Raw genomic sequence first — 8,936 nt, forward strand, 5'->3', positions numbered from 1 at the left:
TATTTAAGTCCAGAGGCAGCAGCTTTGTCATTTTTCGACGAAAATATTTCGTCTGATATTAAGCGGAAAATGGTAGCGGCTTTGACATCAAGTGAAGAGGATCAATTTGACTTTCCTACACGTTTTATTTTCAATTCCGGAGATTTCGATTGGTTTCTTAACAAAGATGTTGATTATTTTATTAATTCCAATTCCGTAAAATTTTTCGAAAGATTCAATATCGATACAGACTTTCTTCAATTGGATTTTAGTCAGTGGTCAGAACATCCAGATTATTCAAAAGGTTTGGAAATCGTTAAGCATCTGAAAGTGGTGAATGATTCCGCAGAACGAGCTGTGAAACTAACTGAAGAATATATTAATACTTTAGCTAAGCACGAAGATCAAAAACAATATGTTATTCAGATTGTAAGTGAATATAAAAAAAAATTTCCTAATGCCACCAAAGAATGTCTAACAAAATAAAATTTGTTTGTTAATGTGTTGAAAAATTTATTAACTTAGTTACATATCACCAATAGAACTTGTAATATCTTAAGGTTAACTTAGATCGTAACTTACACCTACTAAGTTATCAGGATATTTAACACTTAATTTGCTGATATTATAAAATAGTGAAAATGAGATATTTTCGATAATAAACAATCAATATTGATGTAAATAATGATAATTTTTTGTTGAAAAAAAAAAAAAAAAAAAAAAATTATTTTTAGTTCAACTTTGACCTTGAATAACTTTGACGGAAGTGATTTTTTTTAAAAATTTCAGAAAACTTTTTGTAGAACGTTCAATTTCCTACAAAAATAATTCGGTGCCGCAGCAATGTATCAACTGGCTTCGCAAAGAAGAAATTAATTGCAAAAAGTACGAAAACCCCATGTTATTTAAATGGGAAATAAATCGTGTTTGCGGCACGGGTTATTATCAATATTAAGAGCTCATATGGGTTTCATATTTTTTTTTAGGGCATTTACTAAAAATTTTGAGGGCGCTACAGACTCAAAAATCAATTTGGGAAATAACGGACACCCTAATTTATATATATATAGATATACATCCACTTAAAACTTAAACGCATTGCTTATAGCTATATACCCTTGGGCCTCGTGACGTCAAGCCGTTCTTTGACCAATCCAGGTACCTGATGTCATAGAACTCAGGTCAAACTAAATTACCTTTTTCTAATAGAAAGCCCATAGTCCCAAATTACATCTAAGAACACTTCTAAAAAGAGAATAAAATATACAACAAAAAAAATAATAATAGAAAAGTAGTTTAACTTTTGCATTATATATATATATATATATATATATATATATATATATATATATTTACTCGTTTTTGCTCACGGTCATAAATCTTTTTATTTCGATATTTTATTAATCGTCGTAAACTATAAAGTATTTGCGGTTAAGAAAATTCGATACGATAACGAGAATGCGCGCACGGACGCCTGGGAACCCTCGAAATTTTCCCGGGAATACGATGACCATCGATACCAGCAAAAACCGCGTAGAGATTATAATTTCGTCCCTACACCTAGGGAAGCCGATTCCTTTGCAAACTCTCCGAAATTAGCCCGAAAAATCATTCCGGCGGTAAATGATCCAAGCGTGCCGGTAAAAACGAATCTCGGTAGTCCGGAAGAACCGATAACAAAACCGGAAGGATATCGCATCGCTAGACGTGTACAATTTCACGATAAACCGCCCGTTCAGGCTCCCGAAAATAAAAACTGCGAGTTAGAACTTTTCCGGGAAAAGTATGAAAAACTGCTTCAACGACTAGATGCTGTAACTGGTCGTAATTTAAACTCCAACGGTGCCCGACGCACAGGGGGGACGTCGAGCAACCCAAATATCCCACCCCCTCAGAGACGCAACATGCAGAGCCCAATCAACGCCGGGGACCTGCAAAAGAAATTCAGTGCAAAACCGTTTCCAGAACAATAGGAAATGGCCCGGTCGTCATTTTAAATAATACTAATTATTTTAATAAACCACTATCAATCTCACAATCTCATCAATTTATTTGCACTAAAAGAAGACATTAAAATTTACGAAACATCTAAATCGGTTAATGGAATTACTTCTGAACTCGTCCCTATAATCGGTATAATAACGCTTAAAATCTGGGACCTCGATATCGATTTCTATGTAACCCCAATACCTATCAATCAATACGACGCAGTCATTGGTAATAATTTCCTCGATAATAATAAAGCCATCCTATCATTTTTCAATAATACTATGGTTCTAGGAAATATTCTATTGTATATAATACTATATAGTCCTATTCCTATTGTATATAATACACAAAACCATATGATTATGCTGAATCTTGATTCTGGACCTATTATCAGGATATCATGTAGCGATCTGCACGAAAACCAACAAAAATTTTTGATTGACACGGGCGGGGACGTTAGCTTGATAAAATTAAAGGGTTTGAAGTCCCATATACCGGTAGACACTAACAGAACACTAGAATTAACGGGAATAGGTACTAAGATTATTAGAACCTTGGGAGTCGTCTTGTTGAAAATTTTCGAGTCGGAATCCCTTTTCCAAAAATTTGAATTTCAAATTGTAAAAAAAGATTTTCCTATAGCCAGTACGGGAATAATCGGTAATGCACCCAGAACCAGCATTTGCTACTCGATTGCCGTCGAGGCTAATTCCCTAGATGAGGGGTACTTACCCCAAGTCCAGCCTTTTCCTGGAGTCATCTTAGGGGATGCCGCGGTCAAAATAAAAAATGACAGAATTATCGTAATGGTAACTAACTTTAATGAATATCGGGAAAAAGCGATAGTGAGTCGCCAGATGAAACAGCTGATTCTCACATCGAAATACATGATCGCGTGAATGAAATCTTGAAAAGAATTCCACTAAATGATTTAACGACAGAGCAAAAACAGCACATTCGCGAACTCGTACGGGAGTTTCACGATAGATTCTTTCTTCCGGGCGACGCGCTGGGCTTATCAAATACAACATTTTTTCGGATCCCGTTAACTGACGACAAACCGGTAAAGATTAAAGTTCCGGTTACCAAAAGAACATCAGGACGAGGCTAAACGCCAAGTAAAAGAATTAATCGAGACTAAAGTCATTCAAAGATCGAGATCGCCGTATAACGCGCCGGTATGGATCGTACCTAAGAAAGCCGACTCTCAAGGACGGAAACGGTGGCGAATGGTCATAGATTTCAGAGCTCTCAACAAAAAGACGGTCGGTGATTCTTACCCTCTACCTAATATCAATGATATGTTGCTCAGACTAAGCGGAGCAACAATGTTTAGCGTTATGGATCTAGCTCGCGGTTTCCACCAAGTTCCCATGGCCCCGGAGGATCGTGAAAAAACGGCTTTCTCTACACCAGAAGGACATTACGAGTTTGTCATAATGCCTTTCGGTCTTAGCGTAGCGCCCCCTACCTTTAAAAGAATGGTAGACGACGAAACAGAGGACATGAGAAACGCCGGGGAATTGGAAAACTTAATAGACGACTTTTTGATCCCTGCTAAAAACCTTACCAAACATAACAAACGACTACGAAAATTTTCGCAAAGGCTTCGAGAAGCAAATTTAACCTAGCAACCTGAAAAATGCAAATTTGTCTGTAAAGAGGTTACATTCCTTGGGCACATAATAAATCCTCAAGAGATTAAACCTGATCCATCCAAGGTTGCAGCGTTGAAAAATGCTTCCCAGCCTAACAATCGCACACAAATGAGGAAATTTTTAGGTTTGGCGAATTACTTGCGCCGATTTATTGCTAATTTCGCGGAAAGAACAAAACCACTAACTGAATTAACAAAGAAAAACAAAATCTTTCAATGGTCCGATGAGGCACAAATAGCCTTCGACGATAAAAAAGACGCGATCTGCGAGCAAACGCTGTTAATTTACCACAATCCGGAAAAAGCTTTTACTTTGATTGTCGACGCGTCTCCAGTAGGACTCGGTTGTGTTCGAGGCCAAGAGTTTGAAGTAGAATCAGACATTAACAACGCTGAAACGACCACACAATTTTTACCCATCGCGTACGGGTCACGAACTCTCATTGACGCGGAAACAAGATATACTAAACAAGAACGCGAATGTCTAGCTTTAGTATTTGCAATCAAACAATTTGAGCCGTACTTATACTCTCGGGAATTTATAGTACAAATGAACGAAGGATGTATTTCCTGGCTGAGAGACGGTATACATTTAACGGATAGACAGGTAAAATGGAAATCTCTGTTGAACGGATATAGATTTAAAGTCGTCCTGAAAAGGAAAGTAGGCGACCAACTCGCCGACGCATTATCAAATAATCCTCCGGTCTATTTGATCGAACCCTTATCTATGACCCAAGTTAGCATGTGTCCGATAGATAACCCCCAGAATTTACCAGCTAAAAGGGGAGCGGGTAGACCTAGAAAACCAGATATACCTAAGCCTTCGGGAAAAGAAAAATCTGTCTTTCTAGCGCCTAGGGACACAATTGCTTCCCGACTGCGACAAAGAGTAGGTGAGTCAAGATCAACCGACCACCTCTACAAAAGACCTAATTATAAAGAATTAGAGAGTTCTGAGCTTTTGTCGGCAGACGAAACCCTCAGTAAGTCCAACCCACAATTATCGAAAATAGAAGTTTCGCCACCTAAGGCATTTCCCAAGTAAATACCTTCTGTGGTAGAAATAGAACCCAATTTTACCAAAACTAACAATATGGAGCAAAATAATTCTCGATCACCAGAGGACGGTAACGTGGAAACAGCTACCGGCGACGCAAATAGCAAAGTAATTGAAACAGATAATTTGCAAGATAGTTTTAACAAATCCGACGAAATAATGCAGAAAAGAGAAGAACGAGAACAAGTCGCGGCGCGGTTACGGGAAGAAGAAGAACGGAAGTTGAATGAGTCGCGTAAAAATCTCGTAAAAGAAATTCAACGATCGTTTCATCGTTTTGACCAAACCCTACAGGGTACGGAAAACGATACCTCGGAAGAGGAAGAATATGTCGGAGAATTTGATTCTGCTGCGGATAATGAGGAAGTTGCAGAAGAATCCGAAATCGATTCCATCGACGAAGCGATAAACGAAAGTCACCAACAAATGACTATGCCCGCGTTCGGCGAAATAACACCCTCTATTAACCGACAGCTCATGAAATCTTTTGAAGGGATGTATTGGGACTCGGGGGCGTATGAATTATTAAAAACTCCAGCTGGAGAAAATATTTGTTTTTCGCCGCGGTCCCCATTCACACTAGATTTAAACTTGACTCCCGAAACTCCAGCAGAACTAACTCGCGGAAAATCAGACTCGACTTCACCACAACAAAACACGCCCAAAATAATCGAACAACCGGAAATAAGTAAAACTAAAAACATAGAAACAACGATATCTCTGAAACCAAATCCTAGCTACCCATTACCTGAAGCCGTAAATAGAGCTTTCGAAAACGAACCGGAATTATCGGACACAAGTAGGAACCTTGTCGATTCGGAATCGTCTAAAAACAAGATAACCGATACCAAATTAGGGGAACCTCTTTTAAAAATATCTCACAGTCGGGACGGACTCACTTACGTGAAGGATAACATAGCACACTTCCTTTCGGTAGACTGTAAATTTACTCAACCAGTACCAAAGCTACTGCAGGCATTAAATTATATTTCAGAAGCGGAATTTAAAATAAATAAGCCTAAACTAGGACAGGTGTTTGTGACATAGTACGGAAAAAGTCGCGTTTTTACGGTGTTCTTCAAACACCGTCATTTCGATAAAACCACTCCGGAAATGATATCAGATGCTCTGTACAGGTTAAGAGGCGCTTTAGACAAATATAAAATATTAACATTAAGAATAGCCGAAAACGGTGATGAGATAGGAGAAGGTATTGAACCTTATTTGAATAAAGTATTCAAATTTTGTCCTATAAATCTCACCCTTACTAAAGGTAAAATAGTATGCCCGACAGAAGACCAAAAATTACCAATAATCACCGAACATCACTTTAGTTTAGTCGGAAGACATAAAGGCGTAGTAAACACGTTTTGGCGAATCCGCGAACGGTACTATTGGTCCGGGATGAAGGAAGACATACACAAATTTATTCAAAACTGTGACGTTTGCCAGCGTAAAAAATTATCGCGAATAAAGACCCGGCAACCCATAATAATAACAGACACGCCCTTCGAACCATTTGAAAAAATTTCAATTGATACGGTGGGGCCACTTGAACTCACCCCTGACGGGAACAGACATATACTGACAATACAAGATAACTTCTCGAAGTTCTGCGCTGCAGTCGCGATACCGGATATACGGACTGAAACTATAGCGGAAGCTCTAGTCAATAATTTTATCAGTTTATATGGTTGCCCTAAGGTAATCCTATCCGATAACGGTACGTCTTTTACGAGCAAGCTTCTGAGTAAGTTAGCACGAATTTTGAGAATAAAACAAATAACAACATCCGCGTATCACCCGCAGTCTAACGGATCGCTAGAAAGATCGCATCATGCCCTAGTTGAATATCTAAAAGTATTCATTGAAGCATTCTCAGATTGGGACAAATATTCAACTATGGCTATGTTTAATTATAACTCAACAATACACTCGGCAACTAACTTTTCACCCTTCGAACTAATATTCGGAAAAAATGCTCGCTCTTCTACTTCATTTCCTGATTATTCACAGATAGAAACCTATCCAGAGTCGATCAGAAACCTACTAACTCGGTTAAATGAAGCTAGGGTCATAGCCAGAATTAATCTAGTTGACGCGAAGATTCGATCTAAAGACCGATATGACAAAGCATTACACGAAGTCGATTTCTCACCCGGCAAATTTGTTTATATAATAAAAGAACCGAGAAAGGGTAAGCTTGATAGCCACTATCACGGTCCTTACGAGATAGTGAAAATCCTAGAGGACGGAACGGTTATTTTAGAAACTAAATAGGGACACGAGTTCTCCAAACACCCATCAAGATTAAAATTAGCTTTCGAAATCCAAGACTTGACTAAGAAAACCTCGAGACACCTCCCTTCATAAAAAAAAATCTTTTGTTGCAGATGTTATTTACTCAAATCTTGTTCTCGTTACTATTTTTCGGCTTATGGAATTGCGTAAATGCAGATAAATCTTACGAGACCCAATATTTTGGACAGAAATCCGGAATTCATTACGAGAGATTTAATAACATATATCTCATAAGGAAAAAATGGAACATGTTGATTACCATCGACGTGGGAAATTTATTAACGTCTACCTCTGAAGAACAAATTAAATATGAATCCATGTTTCTAGATTGTTTCGAAGAGAAATATTTCTCAGGGGCACTCTGTTCTCGGATCCTCCAAAAAACCGGCTATAGACTATATTAATAATGAAGGTGTCCATTTAACAGCACACTTAAAAGAAATAATAGATAGAACTCCGGTTAGCGATCATAGAAACGCACGAAACTTATGGTGGGGAATCGCAGGAACAGTTGCTAGAAAAGTATTCGGAATATTAGAGCATGAGAGCAATGACAATTACCGACAAGAAATTAACAATATCTATCGCGATGAGGCTCAGATTATTCATTTACTAAACAATTCCACGCACATATTACGAACGGAAATCGATTCTCTCGGTACACAGCTCAAGGATAATGTTAAAAAGATCAACGCACTTGCTAAAAATATCGAGGAAGTTGCTTCCTCACAAAATGAGCATATTAATATTTTAGACCAGGAACTGGAATACAGCATTTATGCTACCAAAGTGTATCGACAGATCCTACATCGTAATAATCTGATTAGAGCCGCTATCACGGCAATAGATGAGGCTAAAAGAGGAATTCTAAACTCTGAACTAGTCACCCCAGAGCAAATGAAAGAAGTTACAAAAGCCATAGAAAGTAAATTTCCTAACCTGAATCCTTCTCAGCCTTTAGATCACATTGACCTCCAGACATTAACAAAAATAGCGCGAATCTCTGCTGCAAAATCAGATAATTTAATAATAGTCACGGTAGAGATACTATTAATGGATAAATATGTTTGGCAAAGTTATAAACTAATACCCTACAGAATACCCTATCTTTTGGGTGATTCACTTGTCAGTCTATCATTAGAGCCAACGTCGGACTATATTATAATTCAATCCGGATTTAACAGCTTTTATTCAGCGTCTAAAACTTACATAAACAAATGCCTGCCCGCAGGCGAGGAATTGGCATGTTTTCCCGATATTCCCCTAGAGTCAATCTCGGAATCTAACGAATGCGGAATAGACCTATTTAAAACCGAGGTACCAAACGAAATGAAAGAATGTAACATAATCCTGTTCCATCAGAACAACACTCAATGGGTGGCCTTAATTACTGAAAACACCTGGTTATTTTCTACCTTCCGGCCGGAAAATCTAAAAATTAGTTGCGAGGGAGAACTGTCGGACACCATAAGACTAGAAGGTAGTGGTCTGTTGAAATTCTCTCCTAACTGTAGAGCCGAGAATCACCAAATCACCCTTTTAAATTTAGGCGATTACAGTTCCAAGTTTGTTGGAATAAATCCGGAAAAAAGTCTTAATACTACCGCGGAGTATTCGGAATTTGACCAGTTAATTAAGAATAATAATCTTCGTAATTTGGGCATGCCACCGTCCGTAGTTTCAAAATCTTTAGTGGGAATAAGCCTTAGTTTTACACAAACTCGAATTAAAGAATTAACTGTGAAAATCAAAAAGATAAATGGTCTCAAACACTCTTGTGCGTTAGTATAAGTTTCGCATCGACTACGATCATCATGGTTATAATCTTCACGGGCCAAAAATTGAGACTCCGCTTTAAACGTACTTTTAAACATAGTGTCAAATTTACCCGGGATGAAATAAGCACAATCGCCGAAAGTGCTTCCTCGATTCAAGAAATCCATCAGTCAA

This window comes from Microplitis mediator, chromosome 6 (assembly GCF_029852145.1).
Source record: "Microplitis mediator isolate UGA2020A chromosome 6, iyMicMedi2.1, whole genome shotgun sequence".
Taxonomy (NCBI): domain Eukaryota; kingdom Metazoa; phylum Arthropoda; class Insecta; order Hymenoptera; family Braconidae; genus Microplitis; species Microplitis mediator.